Consider the following 22,714-nt stretch of genomic DNA (forward strand, 5'->3'; position numbering starts at 1 on the left):
AGTTGACATAGGCACAGGAAGTTTTAGTAAAATGTCCAGGCTGGTTTATTAAAATTTCATAAACTGCTCAGTATAAACAAACAAAAGACAGCCTTTCCATCACGGAGTGAAGACAGAAAGTATATATGGTTCTCCCTCTCAGGTTAGTGTCCAGTTCTTGCATCCTTTAGCAAACACAAACAGTACTAGAGGACTACAAACCTCCAGACACACACACTGAAAGAGACAACTGGTCTCCTTTTTGTCTGCCATACCACGAACCCAGGGTGGGGAAATGTGAGCAGCCAGTCCCACCCATCTCTTTGATTGCTCGTAAACTTACCCCTGATATGCCCCATTAACTCTCTCAGACCTATGTGTGCTGGAGACGGCTTTTCCAGGCTTATATCACCGGAGCTACCAACCTTGATGATACATATCCTCTCTCAAGCTCTCAAGGACCTGTCCGTCAGCCATCTTATAATAGTTACAGTAGGACTGTTGCCAGGAATTAAATTGAGCTGATTGTAGTGGCATAGATATCATAAATATTTGTAGAGGCCAAGTGCAATTCTCATATCAAGTGATTTTGTACATTTTTATGAGTGGCAGTCTGTGGCAGAGAGCAGCTCCTCAGAGATGCATAGTAGTGACATTGTTGTACCTCAGAACTACTGTGAGGTCCCCAGTCCTGGTCTAAGGACCACGCATGTCTCAGACAAAGTTTAAAATCGTACAGTTCATGTAAATGTATAGACTTCAGTGCCCCCCCTTTGATGTTCAACATTTAAGTCTAATGAAAATAAAATAAAAAAGTGCAGCATTTAAGATGTCCTAGCCCTACAGTGCAACACATTCTACAGCCAATGCCTGTCTATGGAGACTTTATGGCTCTGAACTTAAAGGTACTGTCACACTAAGCGATATCGCTAGCAATATCGCTATAACTTGGTGACGTTATAGCGATATTGCTAGCGACATCGCTGTGTCTGATACTTACTTACGACCACTCCCCCGCTGTTTATCGCTGATCGCGCGAGAACGTCCTGGACCGTTTCTCGTCGTCAGCTTCCTGCGGCGCTTCCTGTGGAGAGACGAGCGACAAGCGTGGAGCCGGGCGGGAGGACGTCAGGATCGCCTAGTAAGTAAGTAGCGACCCCCGTCCCCAGCGATGTCGCTGGTGAGATCTGCCTGTGTGGCAGCTCACTAGCGACCACTTAGCGATGTACCAGCGATCCTGACCGCGTCATATCGCTGGTTGGAATCGCTGGTACATCGCTAAGTGTGACAGTACCTTAATGCCATACTTACCTAAAGTAAATAATTAGTAGAGTTGTTTACATACATTAAGTCCATTTACATGGACATACCAGCAGGATGATATGACCACCAATTGGTGAACTTCTCCTGATCAACAGTCAATTGAATGCTTATTTGCACAGGCAGGCCAAAGTAAAGGTTGCAAACTGAGCAATCTATATTAGATAGGCTGCCATGGTTCTTGTAAGCGAGAGACCTGTTTACACAAGACTGGTAGCCTGTTTATGTGGCTAGATAATCATGAAATCAGCATTTTTAACAATGCTCATTCATTATTATCTTGCATAGTAAATGCTCCTTTACTTTTGGTCATATAATATATCTCAAATACTCCAGGGGTTGAAGATATAAAAAATTTAATTGCGTATTCTGCTAATTTTATTTTTTGTGTGAAGTCAGAAGTCTCAAAATATTGTTCATCAGACAGGTTGAACTATTAAAGGGAACCTGTCAGCCGCTTTGGCCAATATAAGATATGGCCACTACCTTTCTGGGCTTATCTTCAGCATTCTATAATGCTGTTAATAAGCCCCCGGTCCGACCTGAAAGATAAGAAAAATAACTTTTATTATACTCACTCGGGGGAATGATCCAGTGCGGTCCGGTCCGATGGGTGTCACAGGTCCGGGTCCAGCGCCTCCCATCTTCTTGCGATGTTCCCCTCCTGTTGCTTCATTGCTCCCCGACATCACGCGTCTACGCAAGCGTACTTCTCTGCCCAGTTGAGGGTAGAGCAAAGTACTGCAGTGCTCAGGGGCTGGGAAACGTCAGAGAGGCCCAGCGCCTGCGCACTGCAGTACTTTACTCTGCCCTCAACAGGGCAGATAAGTACGCCTGTGCAGGAGTGTGATGCCGGGGAGCGATGAAGCAACAGGAGGGCAACATTGCAACATTGCAAGAAGATGAGAGGCGCTGGACCCGAACATGTGACACCCATCGAACCTAACCACACCGAACTGCTCCCCCGGGTAAGTATAATAAAAGTTATTTTTCTTATCTTTTTGGAAGTGCATTGAGCAGCAGGGTGGTGTACTGGTAAAAGGGAAAAAAAAATCTTTTAAATCTTCAGCCTGACTTATCAGCCATTGATGTGCCCAGAACACCCATCAATGGGCACATCAATGGCTGATACTAAGTATTCATTTTTGTAATGTTTTGATTGACGGACCAACTTTGCATTGCAAATGAGCTTTACATTGTTTTCTATGGCCTCTGTTTTTTTACGTGTTTGTTTTGCCATTGAATACTATTTATACTGATTGCAATGAATTTCTGATGGACTATTAGGCCCTATTTATACAAATTGATTTTTTTGCATTGTTGGTCTGCAATTACTTGGAGGAAATGTTGCTGTTAATGCTGGGGTTTATTCAGCCTGTTTAGGCTGGTTTGCGTTACATTGTAGATGTTTTTAGGTACTGCTATTGTTATATGGTCTGTCCTTTTGCAGCACGTATTTTTTACTACGAGATAAGATTGATGAGCTGCATGGACTATATTTACTTTTTTGCAGCATATGCATTGTTTACTACGAGATAAGTGATTTGAGCTGCATTTTGTTCATTTTTGAGTCTTTTTTACTACGAGATAAGTTTACAGCACTCCAGCACTTTTTCTCCTATGAGACATATTTATGTCTACCCATTAGGGTTTTTTTTGTCGGGTGTATTTGTATGTGTGTGGTTTTTCTGTGTATCCCTTTTTTTTGTTTTGTTAGGGTGATTAAGGGTATCTAGGGCTACCGACATTGAGTGGGGGCGCCACATCGTCAACAATTAGGGTGCCAACCTCCGCGGCCAGGAAGGGACATATTAGGGTCTATTAGGGTGAGGTTCCCCCCTTCCTTTGATACTAATTTCTCTTGTGTGTCAATTTTTTGGCACTGTTGTAAACCCGGTATCACCCAGTCTTTTTGAGAACATATTTTTTTAAAAATATTGAATTAAAGGTTATATTTTAGGGGGTTCACCAATTGTTCGCCGACCGCATGGCCAACTTCACACTGTGGTCGGGTTTCGTTTCATGAAACCCGACTTTGGCGAAAGTCGGCGACTTTTGAATCTGACCGACCTGTTTCGCTCAACTCTAGTGGTGACCGGGGGCGAGGTCCGGTGTGGTGGGTGTCGCGGTCCGGTCCAGCGCCTCCCATCTTCATGCGATGATGTCCTCCTCCTCGTATCTCCCTCAGCTCCTGCGCACGCGTACTTTATCTGCTCTGATGAGGGCAGAGTAAAGAACTGCAGTGTGCAGGCGCCAGGAAAGGTCAGAGAGGTCCTGCGCCTGCGCCTGCAGTACTCTGCTCTGCCCTCAACAGGGCAGATAAAGTACGCCTGCGCAGGAGCCGAGGTAGATGCAGGGAGGAGAATATCATCGTATGAAGATGGGAGGCGCCGCACGGGACGGCAACACCCATTGGACCGGATCGAACGCTGGGGTGAGTATAATCTAAAGGGAGTTTTACACATAGCGATATCGCTAACAATATCGCTAAAGCATCACCGATTTGGTGATGCAGCAGCGATATCGCTATCGATATCGCTATGTGTGATACTTACCTCCGACGGCTCCCCCGCTGTCCATTGCTGATCGCACGAGATCGCGCAGCTCCATTTCTCGTTGGGCGCTTCCTGCTGGCGCCGACGAGCGACGCGTGGACGCGGACGGAGGACGTCAGGTTCGCCGCTTCTGAAAGGTAAGTATCGCCCGCTAGATCGCTGCTGCATCGCTGTGAGATCTTCCTGTGTGGAAGCTCACTAGCGATCATTTAGCGATGCACCAGCGATCCTGACCGGGTCATATGGCTGGTCGGGATCGCTGGTGCATCACTAAATGTAAAGGGGCCTTAACTCTTTTTTCTTATCTTTCAGGTTACATCGGGGGCTTATCTACAGCATTACAGAATGCTGTAGATAAGCCCCTGATGGCGATGCTGGTAGCTGATAGGGCTAAAATGGTGTGACAGATTCCCTTTAAGTATCCACGAAATTTTATAGCTAAAGGACAGATATATAAATCGGTCACTGAGGTGAGTGTTACTCACCTTTGCTAGTTCCAGCGCTTTGCTCCACATCCTCCTTCCTCATCAGCCGAGACTGTCTCCCTGCTTCCCTGTGCCTTTGTTCACTGTGTTTGGTTAGGTTGCCTGTGATGTCATTTTTTCTGGCCTTTGGTGCCATTCTGTCAGGGCAATTCCCCCGGTCCATCAGCAGGATTCCATTTGAGAATTCAGGTAGTTGATGCCTTGCCGCTAGAATGCTCCAGTAATGTGTTGCTCTGATGTGCTTTTCCAAGATTAAACTGTTCTCTTTCTCAAGTGTTAGTTACAAGTCACCAATGTTCCATTGCTCAACACTGCATCCAAGTCTTCAGTTTCTTCTTTTTCAGCTCTGCAATGTCATTGCTGTACCAGTTTTGTTACATCAGTCATCACTCCTTCAGTTCTGCTACATCAGCCATAGCTGTTCCAACTCTGCTATAGCATTTATCTCCATTCAAGCTCTGCTATATTAATCATCTTTCTTCCAGCTATGCTATACCAGTTGTCAAATTCTGTTAAAGACGCATTCCCATTAAACTTTTTACTAGTTATACCTAGTGTAGTATAAGTGCCTTAATCTAGTAACCAATCATAATCTTCCATGGCTTCCAGCTTTGGTCCTTTTCTGAATCATTTGATGGCTATTCTGATTGGTGGCTAAACCAGTGTAAATGTGCCTTTTTCACACAGAACCCTATAGGTTTGGATATTGGTTTCCTTTAATAATATAAACCTTCATTTAAAAAAGTGCATTTTGTGTTTACTTGTGTTATCTTTGTCTAATAATTAGAGTTGTTTTGGTGATCTGAAACATTTAACTGTGACAAACATGCCAAAGAATAGGAAATCAGGAAGGGGCAAACACTTTTTCATGCAGCTGTATTCATTTATATAGGTTTACGCAATAAAAATGTTCATAGGCAGACTTCTTTAATGTCACCTTCACTTTCTGCACTGTTCTCTGTATGATTTTCTGCAGTACTCAGAATAACTCAGTTTCAAAAGTCAGGTCAACCACAATGCAGTATGAATGACAGATATAGCATGGCAGCTCTTCTAACTTGATCCATATATAATACAAAGACTTGTTCATATGAAATATTAATGAGAGACCTAGATTACCGTTGATGTATTATTATGAGATTTAGATTGCAGAACAGTGGTGCAAACCTCTAAATTGTACAGTATTTCATATGTACACAGGAGGCTTATCTGTGGGATTAGAGGAAATTGAAGGATATTTGCATAAATTAAATTGGAACTAATTACAAACTCTGAACCCTAGTCATAAAATAAAATTATGTATATTGCAACAAGGGAGGAGGAAAGTGGAAGCTGTTGTGTAATAATAAGTCATGAAGCGATGCGGGCTAGCTCTGACAACTTGGTAGATACATTCTAAAAGTAATCATTGGAAGGGAGACAATTGTACTTTGGGTTGAGTTGAAAGTGTGCTGAAGATAAAAGACAAATAAGATTAAAGAGCACTACTGAGGCCCCATAGAACAAACAGTGTGTGCTCCGAATCAACTATCAATCACCAGAACAGAAAGTTATTTTCATGTACGGCTGCTCATATTCAACAATTATATAAGTAGGAGATGTATTTCTCAAAATCCCCATCATTCTATTGATCCATGATGTCAATTAAATCCATGAAGAATCTTTGCAGTAGGGGTAGTTGGGGATCAATATGAAAACTATGTAGTGTAGCTAAAGGTTGCATAGTCGATGGGAGTACTGTATGTGTCACAGAGATGGCTTGTCTCTGTGATGTAACCCGGAGTATTTTCTCTACTGCATGAAAGCACTAAGAGGTTCGTTTGTTGCACCTGGGTCCTGGTTGCGGGTAGCTATGAGAGAAGGGCGGGTCTGGCTACCCACATACCTAACAACAGGGTGTGGTTGCAGCCTATATAATGGAGGCTGTTGTTTGGCATATGGTCTATGTGTTGGGAGAAGGCCTCCTGTGTGTGGCTCCAGACAGAGCCTGAATACTGGACATTACTCCAGCCTGTGTGCCCACGGACTTGGCAGATCAGAGCCCTGCTATGGACATTAGTACTTTGTTTTGCCTGATCTAAAGGCTGTTTATTATCTGTATTTGCTTCTGGGTTTATGAAGCAATAAACCTACATGAACTTTTATAGGAACAAGCCTCCTGTTTTCCTCCCGTCGCACCCAAGTGAGTACAACCCCTACAACTAGCATATGTAAAATATTTTATTTCGATATCTTGCTTTTACACCATTTGGACTTTTCCATGTTGCTATAAAGGGCCAAGACAGCAAGTCAAAATAAGTAGCACAGTTGAAAGTCAGCAATCTGCTTTTATATTTTTTGGGGAAGTTATGTCTAAGCATCTGAAGTTGAAGAAAAGGGTATCTGGAACCTCCTGGCTTGGGCACCAAAATAACTTGATTTAAAATTTCTCATGGGCATGTACAGATTATTTTGCAATGTTTGCTTTGTACCCTTTGTGTTTGCTATGACAACTATTTATTGCTATGAAGATCAGTTTGCTCTATTTTGACACATAATTACAGAAAGCAATGTGAAATAAATAGTAAACAGGCTTTCCAGAAAATAACACCATCTTGGATTTTTGGGGACCCGTTTAACACAATAGAGCAACCTGGATAGCAACTGCCAGGGAAGGGCTGTTCCCAAAGATATGTACTCTCATCCAGTACTCTGCGATGTCTTTGTCTGGGTCATTGTCGCGGTACCAGAAGAACGTCAAGTAGTTTCTGTGTTGCTCTTTGATGAGAAAACAGTGGAACATCTGTTGTATATCAGCCATAAATGCCACCGTATCTCTGCGGAAACAGAGTAGTACTTCTAGAAGTCTGTTGAGGTCTGGGCCTGACAATAGAACGTCATTCAATGAGACGTCTTCGCATTTGGAGCTTGAGTCGAATACCACTCTTATTTGACCCGGCTTCTTAGAATGGTATACTCCGAAGATGGGCAAGTACCAACACTCCTCTGAGTGCTGAAGTGCAGGTGCAATCTCTGCGTGGTTGTTCTGGAATATCTTCCCCATAAAGGTAAAGAAATGTTCCTTCATCTCAGGTGATTTCTGAGGCTTGTGCCTGAGGGAGATGAATCGGTTGTAGACCAGTTCCATGTTCTTGGATAGGCATCTTCTCTGAGGTTGAAATGATAAAGGTGCGACCCAACTGTTTGACTTGTCCTTGACGATTTGTCTATCCATGATGTCCAAGAACATCCTGCCTTCTTTAGACATCGCTACCTTGTGGTCTTCCTTTGTCCTGTGTGTAACGTTCCTCACTGTCTGTGGATGGGGGTTACTCACTTTGCAGGTCTTGGAGGTAAACACTGACACACGTAGGGTTAAAACAAGTCCATTCAGTTTATTTTCTCCATAACCCATTGAAGCAGGAACAAAAGGCAAACAGTCTTACAGCAACACAAAAAACAGTCCTTAGCTGGGCTTGGTTCCCTCAGGTCCTGTTCACACACAGGCCAGGGCAATGTCTATAGCAGAGCTCTATCTGCAGCCTCAGACACAGGAAGGCTTCTCCTTCTTTAGAACACAGACCACTCTGTAGTGTCCCACCTGGACACATGGAAGTCTGTCCACACTCTGACAGAGTCCCTCACACTCTCTCACATGTGCTAAACACCTCAATTACATAGCCCTGTAACCACACCCATAGGTGAGGTATGGATCACATGAGCTGGTCACATGGTCAGGGCCTCACCACAGGTCCTGAACATACACATATCTTCAGGCAAAATGGGGTACAGTCCGCACCCTCACTCAAAGGTGAGGCAATATGGGTAGCCAGACCCTCCCATCTCTCATAGCTACCCGCAACCCGGACCCAGTGCACTAAACGCCATATTAGTGCTCATGTACACTAACAACAAAATGCTCCGGGTTGCATCGCAGGGAGCATCCATACATGAGACATATACCTCCCATTAACCACGCGACCACCCATCACATCACATGTGGAAGACTGTACATCCTATGTGGTCTTGTTCATCTTCAGAAGCATGGTCTTCGTTGGTAGGAACTGAGAAAGGGCAAGGTAGAGTAGAGCTGCTCAGTAATTCCTTACCAGCAGACTATTGTGACATGGCTGGAAGAGAGACGGACTTCCATTTTCTAGTGTGCCGGTAAGCATACTGTTGACTGATGCCAGCTTGTGTACTCCTCCTAGACAGACATCTCCTATATGACCCATCCAAGATCGAGCCTCTGTGCCTATGCAGCGTTCTGGAAGCCATTGATAGATTCTCTAGCCTTGTGGGCTCGTAGTATATCTCTTCCCAGGAGTAAAGCTATTGGGGCTTCTGGATCCAACTCAGGTATCAGGTGGGCTATTCGCTTCAAGTGGGGGGGATGTGTCGCCACTCGCCACCTCCGGTGAAGGTATCTCAGACCTGTTGTCGGGAATCTGGTTGCACTACAGGAAGGTCGGTAGCGATAGGCAGGTCTGGCCATGTATGGACTCCACCTTGTATCCGGCTGCTTTCCTCCCCGCCGTCTCAACGGTACCTGAACATGTCCTCAAGGAGTAGGGAGAACCGATGCCTACAATGCTGAAGTTGTCAAAGAAGATGGACCTGGCTAAAGACCTATTACTTTGGTCCTCCAGGATTGCATATATCTTCTAGGCTTTGTCCCTGCGGCCTGCTGGGTAGACTCGGACAAGACAGACTTTTGAACAGGCTCTTCCTATAATAATAATAATATAATAATCTTTATTTATATAGCGCCAACATACTCCGCAGCGTTTTATAATTTAACAGTTTCAAAACACAAGTGATAAGTAACGTTAATAATACAATAATTAAAGCAAAATAAGACGACCCTGCTCGTGAGAGCTTACAATCTACAGTGCTGTGCAAATTAATTGGGACAAAGCATTTTTTTAAGTAAAATCGCAAGTTCGTTACCAGTCATTGATTCAAACCAGTTTTAACTGCTTTCAACAGGCACTCACACCTGTTGAAAACCTGTTGAAAACAGTTAAAACTGGTTTGAATCACTGACTGGTAACCAACTTACGATTTTACTTAAAAAAATGCTTTGTCCCAGTTAATTTGCACAGCACTGTACAATGAGGTGGGGGAGATACAAAGTACAGGTGTGTATTTACAAGGATGTATTTACAATGATGGTCCAGCCATCTTGAGGGAGTGAGGGATAGATGGAGATAGTGAATGGGCTACACACGCACACTTACACATAAAAAGACTTTGATTAGTGAACGTGATAGGCCACTTTGAAGAGATGCGTTTTGAGGGAACGCCTAAAACTGTGCAAATTGTGGATAATCCTAATTTCTTGGGGTAGAGCAATCTAGAGGATTGGCACAGCGAGGGAGAAGACTTGGAGTCAGAAGTGGGAGGTGCAGATTAGTGCAGAGGTTAGTCAAAAGTCGTTTGCAGAGCATAGCGGTCAGCTAGGCTGATAGATAGAAATGAGGGAGGAGATGTAGGGGGGTGCCGCACTGTGGAGAGCTTTATGGGTGAGAACAAGTACTTTGAATTGGATCCTATAATGAATAGGCAGCCAGTGTAACGATTGGCGAAGAGCGGACGCGTCCGAGTACCGATTAGCCAGATGGATGACCCTGGCTGCTGCATTAAGTATGGACTGGAGAGGGGAACGGGGAAGTCAATTAATAGAACATTACAGTAGTCCAGGCGGGAGTGGATAAATGCGACAGTGAGGCTATGTACCCATGTATGCAGAAAATTTCTGCATGAAAACTGGACTCCTTCCCAGAAAACGCAATTTTTTTTGCGTGAGTTTTTTGCACAAAAAACGTGCGTTTTTTATGCGTTTTTTCCGCGCGTCCCCAGTCTCATAGAAAATAGCTAAAAACGCAGACTTTTCCGCAAAATTAATGAGCATGCTGCGTTGTTTACCGCAATGCGTTTATTTCGAGGAAGAAAGCACATCAATATGCACAAAAAGTGCAGAATGCATTAAAATGAATGGGATGCTTCTTTTAAGTGATTTTTAAGTGTTTTTGCCAGTAAAACGCTTAAAAAACGCAAAAAATGCTTACGTGGGCAGACAGCCTGAGGTTTTTGTTGTTTCCATGGTGAGAAAAGGGCGGATTCTGGAGATGTTCTTTAGGTGTAAGCGGCAAGAGCAGGCAAGAGATTGTATATGGGATGTGAAGGAGAGATTGATGTCAAACATAACACCCAGACAGCGCGCCTGCTGCCAGGGTGTTATTATGGTGCCACCCACGGAGAGGGAAATGTCAGATTTAGGGAGGTTAGTAGGCAGCAGAAGAAGTTCAGTTTTTGAGAGGTTGAGTTTCAGATAGAGAACGGACATGATGTTGGAGACTGCGGACAGACAGTCACTGGCGTTCTGTAATACTGCGGGGGTAAGGTCGGGTGATGACGTGTATAGTTGTTTGCCATCAGCATAACATTACAACACAGCTATGGCAAAGTACATGCTGCAACACTATCCTGCTATAAACAGAAATGCAAACTATCTGTAAGCAGTATAAAAGCATTAACTAAACTAAGAGATAGAGACTACACAGAGGCTGTCTAAGACAGACACATAAATGCATTAGAGTCTTACTGGAATCCGCTGGTCAGGAGAAGAGATTGAAGTGAAGAGAGAGAGAGAGAGATAGAGCCAGGACACTAGTGTATCACTTAGAAAAGCCTGGGAAAGATGTCTACATATCTCTTTTTGTCCGAGAAAACTAAGGGGGCGGTTCTATGCAGAACACACTATTCCTTAAAGGAGAAATTCTCTCTTGTACACAGAAACAAGATAAATGAGTAACTAATGACCTCTAAAGGCTGTAACTGGCACTACGCTATGAATTTTAGCATGCTGCTCATGAATGGGCAGAACATGCTCACTGCAGCAAAACAAACCAACTTCTCATCCCTCATATCATACCTGTCTTACAACCCTAAACAGCGATTCAGTACTTTCAATTCTGTCCTGCGTCAACTAGCTCCCCCTCCCTCTCCTCTCATCTCAACTGAAGACTTTGCCTCACCACCTGTGAACTTGGCACAATAATGTCCCACCTCATTTCAAACTTTACCACAGTCTTCATCACAAGCCTTACCCACCTCTTCAACCTGTCACTAATGACTGGTGTCTTCCCTCCTGACTGAAACATACCTCGATCACACCCAATTCCACTGAAACTGCCCTGACTAAAGTCACCAACAACCTACTAACCGCCAAATGAAAGCGACGTGAGTTTGTTCCCATCTGCACCCGTGGTTCCACAGTGCCTGCCTGAATTCTTCATCCCTCCTTCAGGCTGTAGCATCTTACCCACTGTAGGGGGTCAGCTTCCACCTTTTGTAGGTCAGCCATGGAGTAGCATCTGGTGCCACCTCCTTGTCCCTCCTTGGGTCGTAGCTTTTGCCTATTGCTGTAACTGGATAGAAAAATATTACTGCTTTATATTTCCTCCTCAGTAGGCCCCGGTGCTGCATGTTCTAGTGTACTATAAGTTAATGTGGACTTGTTCCTATATAGTGGTACTGCTACATGATTATATGTATTACCGCTTATAAATGATGGTACTGCTACACTAATATGTGTCTTACCGTTTACTGTAATTATGTATAGTTAATAATATGTTCTTTTGAACTGTAATGTATATCTAGTGGGTTAATACTGTGTTTTGTATTTGTGCTTATTATAGGAAAAGTGTAGTGCTTATGTTCGGCCACTAGATGGGGGGCAATCTAGTGTCTAGAGCATTCAGTTAGGATTTAGGATAGGAAACAGATAAATGTAGGAGGAGTTGCTGTGTGGTAAGCTAGGAATGTTCCCTTAGGAAGTCAGAAGGGCGAGGGCACCCGAATAGACCACATGGGCCCCAGGCACAGGACACCACAGCAGTCACGTAACGTTAAAGAAGAGAAGCTTAGCCATTTGGAGTCTATAGGACAGAAGCATGGTGTCAAGCAGCAGGATTGCAGCAGTTCATAGTTGGAGAAAGGAAGCAGTCTGGAAAGTACAGGGCGCAGAATATTCAACATGTGGCAGATAGTTGCATGGGCCGATGCTCTCAGGACCGGGGCGAAATGTGCCAGAGAATACACAAGCACAGGAAGTCTGAACAGGGAGAATGCTGCAATACCGCCTAAGGCGCTATTAAACTCTAAGTTTAACTTGTTGCATTTAAACCAGACTGTGTCTCAATTCTTGCGGAACCTATTGCAGAAAGGCTTCAGCACCACAGAGGAATCCCTGATGGCGCAGTGAGAGAAGACACAGGTACTGTATGCTGGTGAGAGAGTATGCTGTTTTCATTTAAGAGGAGGCCAGGGCACAGGTACACAAGAGTGCTCGGCTATGACTATGGTCCTGGACCTCCCTTACATTGCCACTTATCCAAGTTGGGATTTGGTAAGCAACCTAGTTATGCCCCTCTAGGCTTTCAGAGGGATACAGCACAGTGGTTCCACCACCTTGCCCATTACAGTCTCCATTTGCTGGGTTGGCTGTAGTGGAAGAGATGTCGGTCCCCACTATACTAGTTCTACTCTATTGCAATTGATGCCACTTTGTTGGTTTCTGCCACTAATTTTTGTAAATGTGTAGACTCCTGGTTGGGTCTCCATCATGCGTGTTGCATGTCGCAGTAGGCCTCCGAGACAGTCAGGCCTCCACTTTATTGTAGTCAACTACCCTTGTTACTATCCTTAGATTTTTCTGACAATAGTAGTCTATGAAATTTATATGAATTGACTGATGCAGATTTGACATGAACAATTTGTCAATTTATGCTGCGGATATTCACCACCGATTTTTTCCTTTGCGATACAAAGGAACAGGTCAGCGGTAAAGGTGTATCATTGTGTAGTAGTAAACAAAGCAATATCTGCACAATATCTGTGTGGATATTTCTGCTGTTAATTTGCTGAGGTATTTCTATGGTAGAAATTCTGCAGCAAATGCATTATGTGAATGTACCCACTAATAGTGCTGGGGGCCCTAGATCACTTATGTATGGTGTTATTAGTGAATATTACGGAAATCTCTCTGCTACCTATAAGGCCATATCTTTTTATGAAGGGCCTCATTTTCTTAGTGGTGGCAGAAAAAAACTTTAGTCCGTCAGGGGTGATACAGGGAGAGGGGGGGCTCAGTAAGTCAGAGGGTTGATACAGGTGTAAGGAGGGAGACCAGGGCATGGGTACTTGCACGATGACGGGTCCCGAACTGTCAAGGCCGCACCCAGTGTTGCCAGGGGGAAAAAATGAGGGACAGGTCCCATGACCCGAGAGGAAGGGGCATGGCTAAGCAAGGCAGAGGGCAGGAAGAGCGGGAAGGAGCCTTCAGTTTCCCGCCGGCAGTGAGGTCAGAGGCAAGCATGCGGCGCGCTCCACAGGGTGAGAGACAATGCAGGGTTAAGCTGCAACAGAGCTCTCGCGTGCGCGCGACTCAGCCAGTGTGGGAGCAGAGCACCGAGCACCCAGCTAGGCAAGGGACAGTGCTCGCACCGAGCAGCGAGTGCCATGTGCAGGATCCTGCGTTGCGGTCCTCGGTGATCACAGACGTGCAGCAAAATCCGTGTTGGACAAAGATTTATGCAGCAATTCCCACTTTGGCTGCACAGATTTATGGACTAGGGGCTCAGCAGGCAGAACCGGTAACCGCCCGTTGCCGCCAGATGCCAGACCGGGATCTGTTGGGATTCACCTAGAAGACTCCATACCGGCTGTTGCTGGTACTACCACCCCCAGGGGACTGACTGCCTGCGGCTGAGGAAGCTACAGACACAATAAGTTTAATAACTGGACTGCTGTTACATCGTAATTCCTGTTTTCAATTTAACTACTATCTCCCTGCGAGGAGTTCCCTTATTGTTATAATTAAATTGTTCTAATGTTAATCAGGGCCGGACTGGGACTAAAATTAAGCCCTGGCATTTGAAGTTACACAGGCCCACTAGTCACATGGTGACTATATAATATCTTTGTACACTTGTAGGTTACAAGAAGTGAGAGGAGATTAACACGACTATGTAACATGTAGTCACAGCTGTGCCCAGTATTTCAGCTCAGTCCTATTTATTGCTTTTAGGTACAGTACTCCTCCCAAAGCTCTGTCTCCTTTTGAACGCACGATGACAGAATTCCTGGCAGAACTGCTATCCATTGGGCAACCAGACCCCTTGGTCATAGCCACCCCTATCATACCTCACAACTTTTGAAGAAGGGAAAGAGGGATAAAAAGACTGAGGCGCGCGCAGGCCACACCCCAACCACACCCTTTTCACAACTAGTCACACCCATTATGGGCACACTGACTGGCACTAAGGAATAGAGAAAATAGAGAGAAAAAAGAAACAGAGAGAGAGAAAGAAAGGAGAGCGAGAGAGAAAGAAAGAACAGAGAGAGACACAGAGAGAGAAAGAAGTAAAGAAAAGAAAGAAAGAACAGAGAGAAAGATAGAGAGGAAAGAAAAAGAAAGAAAGAGGGGAAAGAAAGAACAGAGAGAGAGAAAGAAAAAAGAAAGATTAGAGAGAGAAAGAAAGAACAGAGAGAGAAAGAAAATGAGGGAAAGACAGAACAGAGAATGAGAAAGAACAGAGAAAGAAAGAAACAGAGAGAAAGAAATAAAGAAATATTATATAAAGATACTATAGCAGCCCGGCTCCCATTGTAGTGCCCACCTGAGCCTCCCGATGCAGGACATATCATGATCCGCTCACATGGCCGGCATCCCCGATTCCAAGGCGATCCTGCTGTCTGCGCTGTCGGAGGAGGACATGGTGATGGATCTGAAGCATTCCTAGTTCCGTCACAATCTCCTCATGAAATTATCTAATTTCCGGTCAGCTTCCAGCACATCACTTCAGGTGGAACGTCATGTGCAAGTTTTAAAATGTTCCTCGGGGCTCTGCCGTGTACTCCTGTGTCCGTGGGAAAAGCCCGCTTTGTATGCTTCGTACACACTTGGCTCTGCTCTTTTCATCCCGTACACATATGGCTCCGCTCCGTACACCTCGTACACGCGTGGCTCCGCTCCGTACACCTCGTACACGCGCGGCTCCGCTCCGTACACCTCGTACACGCGCGTTTCCGCTCCGTACACCTCTTACACGTGCGGCTCCACTCCGTACACCTTGTACACGCGGCTCCGTTCCGAACACCTCATACACATGCGGCTCCTCTCCGTACACCCCGTACACACACGGCTCCGCACACCTCGTACCCACATGGCTCCGCTCCGTACACCCCGTACACATCTCCGCTATGTACACACATGGCTATGCTCCGTACACCTCGCACACATGCGGCTCCAGTCCATACACCTCGTACACATCCGGTTCCGCTTCATACACCTCGTACACACGGCTTCCCTCCGTACACCTCGTACACACACGGCTCCTCTCCGTACACCTCATACACACACAGCTCTGCTACATCTATCCTGTAAACCCCTCCTGACCCCCACACATAATTCCCTCATCCAGCACCATGACAACCAGCACAGCCGAGTCCTGCAGACACCAAGAGGCAGGGCTGTGCGCACAGGACCTGTGATGAGGTCACAGGAGGGGCGGAGTCAGGGGTCACATGATCAGGGGTCTGGACAAAGGCTCATAATCATGTGACCCCTGACTCCTCCCCTCCTGTGGCCTCATTAAAGGTCCTGTGTACAGAGAAGAGAGCAGGCAAGCAACGCTGTGAGTGGCTGCGGGGGGGAGGTCTCATGCTAGGGCGTGGATGGAGTGCGTGGGGGGCATGGATGGAGTGCGTGGGGGGGGCGTGGATGGAGTGCGTGGAGGGGCATGGATGGAGTGCGTGGGGGGGGCGAGGATGGAGTGCGTGGGGGGGAGGTCTCATGCTAGGGCGAGTATGGAGTGCCAGTGGCTGCATCAGCTGGCAAGTGGACAGCGGCCAGATGATTGGGCGCTGCCGCCCGCGGCCCACATGACAGCGGCCCAGCGGGAAAATGCCCGGTTGGGTATATTACCAGTCCGGGCCTGATGTTAATCCTTGCTCTGCCTTCCCTGCATCATTGCATCCAGTAACCTGTTTACAAAGGGAGAGGAGCTCAGTCAGTCAGGGGTGATACAGTGAGAGGGGCTCAGTCTGGTGGGGTGATACAAGGGAGAGGAGTCTCAGTCAGTCAGGGGTGATACAGGGAGAGATGCTCAGTCAGTTGGAGTGATACAGGGGAGGGGTATCAGTCAGTCAGGGGTGTTACAGGTATAGGGAAGTGGACTGACCTATGGACCTGTTTGCAGTAGGAAGGTGAATGCAAAATGTGGAGTAAAAGTACTTGACGTGGACTGCTGTATATGTATGTGGGGAGACAGCTAGAGACAATAGAGGATGGTAAAATACTGGGTTTGGCCACTTGGGGGAGACCAAGAAGAGAAGGAAAGGGAGACAGTGCAGTACTGAAGTTTGGCCACAAGATGGAAGCAGAGAGCAGTGAGGAAAGGGCTTAACAACAGCTTAAGGCTATGAAACCGCAGAATCATGGGGGACGGAGTTACAGGAGCTCTAGAGGGGAATTCCCGGGGAGGGGAATAAATAGCTAGGGAGAGTTCCAGAAGGAAGCCAGTCCAGGAGGAGGAGCTCAGGAGAAGAGGAGACAGAAGGGAGAGACGGACAGAAGAAGAAGCTCCGGTAGGGACTGAGGAGAGAGACGGTCAGGGGGTGGCCCTGACAGGAGAGCCGCAGGACATAGGAAGCCCGGGGGTACCAGACGGACAGACTCGGACAGGGGAAGCGCTGTGGCCGTGGGCCTAATGGTAGCCACAGTGAAAGAACCGCGAGGGACATCACTGTAGAGGAAAGAGAAGAAGGTGAAAGGTACCTTGGCCTGTGAGTAGAAGCTGTCATGCTGCTGTTGTGTTTCTGTGGTTGTCGGGAGAACGGCCAATAAAGAGGACCTGTTGAACGCACATCGATTTCTGTCTCCAGTCTGTTCGCGGCAAAAAAGGGACCACCCCCCAGTCGGCACACGATCCTATACTTGGCGTAGTGGGCAGGATTATACCGCCAATACACCAACTTCAGTGGTAAGCCTGCGCCGAAGATCCAAAGGAACCAAGCTGGATGGGTTGAAGATTTACCCTTGTGGATTACAAAATTAGACCGTGTTTGGGATTGTTGGCTTTAATCAGAAGAATCTGGAGCAGAAAATGACTTTGCAGAATGGCGGTGGCATATCAGCGCCTGAAAGAATCGCAGGAGTTTGCTGCCACATTGGACTGTCAGGGCCTGCCCCGGAACACTGCTGGGAAAGCTGGGTGCTGCTGCTGGAAAGCTGGGCACTCCTCCACAGTGAAAGACTACAGCGGGATGGTGGAGTGGAAATGGCGACGGGAGATCGAGGCCCGGCGGGTCACCTGCGCCTGGGAGTCACTGCTGGTGTACCGGACACTCACCCTGGAGGAAGACCGACCCGGGACCCCACTGCAGCAGCCGACCCTCCATGCGGAACCATCGGGCCTGGAGGCTGGTCCTGCAGGACAGCGGGATGAAGAGTGGCGGCACATTCCAGATGACGGGGCCAGGAACAACATGGGAATAACGGCGACCGGCGACACCCCGGACCCTCTGGTTGCACATATGCGCCGACCCCCGGAAGCGTGGCGGAATGTCCTGAAGGGAGCTGTGGCGCTGGGGAAGGTGAGCATCCCCCCGGCCCAGCCGGCGACCCCGCAGGCAGTTCCCACTCCCACGACATGAGACAGGACTCAGGGCCCCGACACCGGCCCTCGGCCTCCCCGTCCGGCCACCCCACATCCAGCGGCCCTGGCTCCCGACCAATCTGTGGCCCTTGCGGGGCCGACCGACGTCTGCGCCACCGACCCTGAGCCGTTCCGCCTGGTGCTGCCCTTTTCTGCATCCCGGGTGCAGAGCGGAACCGCGGCCCTCCCATCGATATCCATGGTCGCCCCTGCTCTGCTCTCGGCTCCAGCTGCGGCCTACTCATCAGGCTCCGCGGCCGCCTCCGCCCTGCTCTTGGCCCTGGCTGTGGCCTACCCGCCAGGCTCTGCAGCCTACTCACCGGCGCCTGCGGCCACCTCTGCCCCGTCCTTGGCTCCGGTTGCAGCTTGCTCACCGGTGTCCGCGGCCGCCTCTGCTCCGCTCCCGGCTCCGGCCGCAGCCTACTCGCCGGGCTCCATAGCCTGTGCCGGGCCTTCTGTCTGGATCACTGATGACATCTCGCAGAAGAAGGCCAAGGAGCGGGAGATCTGGGAGCTGCTGCACAAAAAGGGGGAGGCGGCCATATCTGTTCCTCAGAGTACCGGGCAGCTCGTGTACATCAACGTCGAGAAGGGCTACGGTTTCATCCGAGAGGTGGAAACTGGCCACAAAGTATATCTGAACGTGGCTTCCCTCAAGCATGGGTGGGCCCTGTGGATGGGAGACCGGGTATCCTTTTACAAAGAATACTGCCCCCGCGGTTACTATGCTGTGGCAGTAACTGCATACCCCAAAGGGGTACTAAGCTGGGGCCCTGTCGAGATGGGAGGGCCCACTCACACTGTCTGGGATACCCGCCACCACGCCCCCCATGCACCAACCCCATCGTCGCCCTCTCAGAGACCCACCGCAGCCAGCAATGAGTCATCGCTGGGCTGTTCTCTTTTGGCACAGGACCTGTGATGAGGTCACAGGAGAGGAGGAGTCTGCGGTCGCATGATCAGAAGCCTCCTTGTCTGCTGCGCTGGTGGTCGTCATGATGCTGGAAGAGGGAAGTTTATGTGTGGGGTCAGTAAGAGTTTACAGGGGGGATGTAGCAGAGCTGTGTGTGTACGTATCAGAGCTATGTGCACGAGCCACGTGTGTACGAGGTGTACAGGATCGTAGCTGTGTGTGTACGATGTGTGCGGAGCGGAGCCGCGTGTGTACGAGGTGTACAGAGAGGAGCCATGTGTGTATGAGGTGTGCGGAGCGGAGCCGGGTGTACGGTGTGGAGCCCAGAGCTGTGAGTGTACGAGGTGTATGGAGCGGAGCCGTGTGTGTGCGAGGTGTACCGGAGCGTAGCCGCGTGTGTGCGAGGTGTACGGAGCGGAGCGGCATGTGTACGAGGTGTACGGAGCGGAGCCATGTGTGTACGAGGTGTGCAGAGCGGAGCCGTGTGTGTACGAGGTGTGCAGAGCGGAGCCGTGTGTGTGCGAGGTGTACGGAGCGGAGCCGTGTGTGTACGAGGTGTACGGACCGGAGCCGTGTGTGTACGAGGTGTGGGGAGCGGAACCACATATTTACGAGGTGTACGGAGTGGAGCAACGTGTGTACAAGGTGTGTGGAGTGGAGACGGATGTGTACGAGGTGTACGGAGTGGAGCCGTGTGTGTACACAGCATACAAACTGGAACCGTGTGTGTATGAGGTGTGCGGAGCCATGCGTGTATGAGGTGTATGGTGGGGAGCATTCATACTTCCCAACCATCCCGGATCCAGCAGGACAGTCCTGATTTTGAGAGAGAGACTGAACCAACCGGGAGCGTACTTTTCCCACAGACACAGGAGTACACGACGGAGCCCAAAAAACTCGCATTTGACGTTCTACCGGAAGTGATGTGCTGGAAGCTGACCGGAAATGAGGTAATATTGGGAGGAGATTTTGACGGAACCATGGAGGCACTTCAGGGAATGCTTCAGATCCATCACCGTGTCCTCCTCCGATAGCACGGACAGCGGGATCGCCTTGGAATCGGGGATGCCGGCCATGTGAGCGGATCATGATATGTCCTGCATCGGGAGGCTCAGGTGGGCACTACAATGGGAGCCGGGCTGCTATGGTATCTTTATAGAATATTTCTTTCTCTCTGTTTCTTTCTCTCTCTCTCTCTTCTTTCTTCCTTTCTCTCTCTGTTCTTTCTCTCTAATATTTTTCTTCTTTCTGTCGCTCTGTTCTTTCTTTTTCTCTCTCTCTCTGTTCTTTCTTTCTCTCTCTGTTCTCTTTCTTTCCCCCTCTTTCTTTCTTTCTCTCTTCTCTTTCTCTCTCTCTGTTCTTTCTTTCTTTCCCATCTTTCTTTCCCATCTTTCTTTATGTCCCTCTGTTCTTTCTTTCTTCCCCTTTCTCTTTCTTTCTTTCTGTCACGATTAGAGTTGAGCGATACCATCCGATACTTCAAAGTATCGTATCGGATGGTATCGGCCGATCTTTAAAAAAAGTATCGGTATCGCCGATTCCGATACCGGAAGTCCCATTCAAGTCTATGGGACTTCCGGTATCGGAATAAGAAAAACCCTTTCCTGCCCTTGTACAGCCTCTCTGGGGTCTGTACGGGCCTTTCGGGGGGCTGTGCCGGCCTGCCAGGGGGTCTGTGCAGGCTCCGGTGGTCTGTGCCGGCCTGCCGGTGGTCTGTGCAGGCTCCGGGGGGCTGTGCCGGCCTGCCGGGGGGCTGTGCCGGCCTGCCGGGGGGCTGTGCAGGCTCCGGGGGGCTGTGCCGGCCTGCCGGTGGTCTGTGCAGGCTCCGGGGGTCTGTGCAGGCATCGTCCGATGGGACTACAAGTCCCATCGGGCGATGCCTGCTACCATGACAGTGATTGACACATTAGCCAATGATGGGACAGTAGTAGTCCCATCATCCGGCTAATGTGTTAAATGTAAAAAAAAAAAATAAAAAAAAATTACATGCTACATACATACAACATACATACTACATACATGCTACATTCATACTACATGCAACATACATACTACATATATACTACATGCATGCTACATACATACTGCATACTACATGCTACATACATACTACATATATACTACATGCATGCTACATACATACTACATGCTACATACATACCACATACATACTACATATATACTACATGCATGCTACATACATACTACATATATACTACATGCATGCTACATACATACTACATGCTACATACATACTACATACATACTACATATATACTACATGCATGCTACATACATACTGCATACTACATGCTACATACATACTACATATATACTACATGCATGCTACATACATACTACATGCTACATACATACCACATACATACTACATATATACTACATGCATGCTACATACATACTACATATATACTACATGCATGCTACATACATACTACATGCTACATACATACTACATACATACTACATATATACTACATGCATGCTACATACATACTGCATACTACATGCTACATACATACTACATATATACTACATGCATGCTACATACATACTACATGCTACATACATACCACATACATACTACATATATACTACATGCATGCTACATACATACTACATATATACTACATGCATGCTACATACATACTACATGCTACATACATACTACATACATACTACATATATACTACATGCTACATACATACCACATACATACTACATATATACTACATGCATGCTGCATACATACTACATATATACTACATGCATGCTACATACATACTACATGCTACATGCATGCTACATACATACTACATACATACTACATGCTACATACATACCACATATATACTACATACATACAATACATTCATACAATACATACATAGACATACAGTACATATAACATAGAGTAACATACTTACCAATACTTGTCACATTGTTCCCCGAAGCCATTGTCGTCTACGGAATAAATATTAACATAACAAACCACAAAAATACTCACCCACGATCCGAAGCAGTCCACGAGTGTGTCCCACGACGATCTTGGGTAGAGAACTGCAGCATCAGCTGTTGCTGCCGTTCTCTACGGGCTGCAGGAATCCAATGACGGAAGGTAGGTATCCTTCCGCACTGTATTCCTCCGCCACTTAAAAAAAAAAAAAGTCCCTAGTCTCACTTTATGCCATTGCTGTGTGGGAATTTCCCACACAGCAATGGCATAAAGTGAGACTAGGGACTTTTTTTTTTTTAACTGGCGGAGGAATACAGTGCGGAAGGATACCTACCTTCCGTCATTGGATTCCTGCAGCCCGTAGAGAACGGCAGCATCATCTGATGCTGCAGTTCTCTACCCAAGATCGTCGTGGGACACACTCGTGGACTGCTTCGGATCGTGGGTGAGTATTTTTGTGGTTTGTTATGTTAATATTTATTCCGGAAAGACAATGGCTTCGGGGAACAATGTGACAAGTATTGGTAAGTATGTTACTCTATGTTATATGTACTGTATGTCTATGTATGTATTGTATGAATGTATTGTATGTATGTAGTATATATGTGGTATGTATGTAGCATGTAGTATGTATGTAGTATGTATGTAGTATGTATGTAGCATGTAGTATGTATGTAGCATGCATGTAGTATATATGTAGCATGCATGTAGTATATATGTAGCATGTATGTAGTATGTATGTGGTATGTATGTAGCATGTAGTATGTATGTAGCATGCATGTAGT

The sequence above is a fragment of the Dendrobates tinctorius genome, unplaced genomic scaffold (genome assembly GCF_039654945.1).
Source record: "Dendrobates tinctorius isolate UK_male_01 unplaced genomic scaffold, ASM3965494v1 ptg000030l, whole genome shotgun sequence".
In the NCBI taxonomy this organism is placed as follows: Eukaryota; Metazoa; Chordata; class Amphibia; order Anura; family Dendrobatidae; genus Dendrobates; species Dendrobates tinctorius.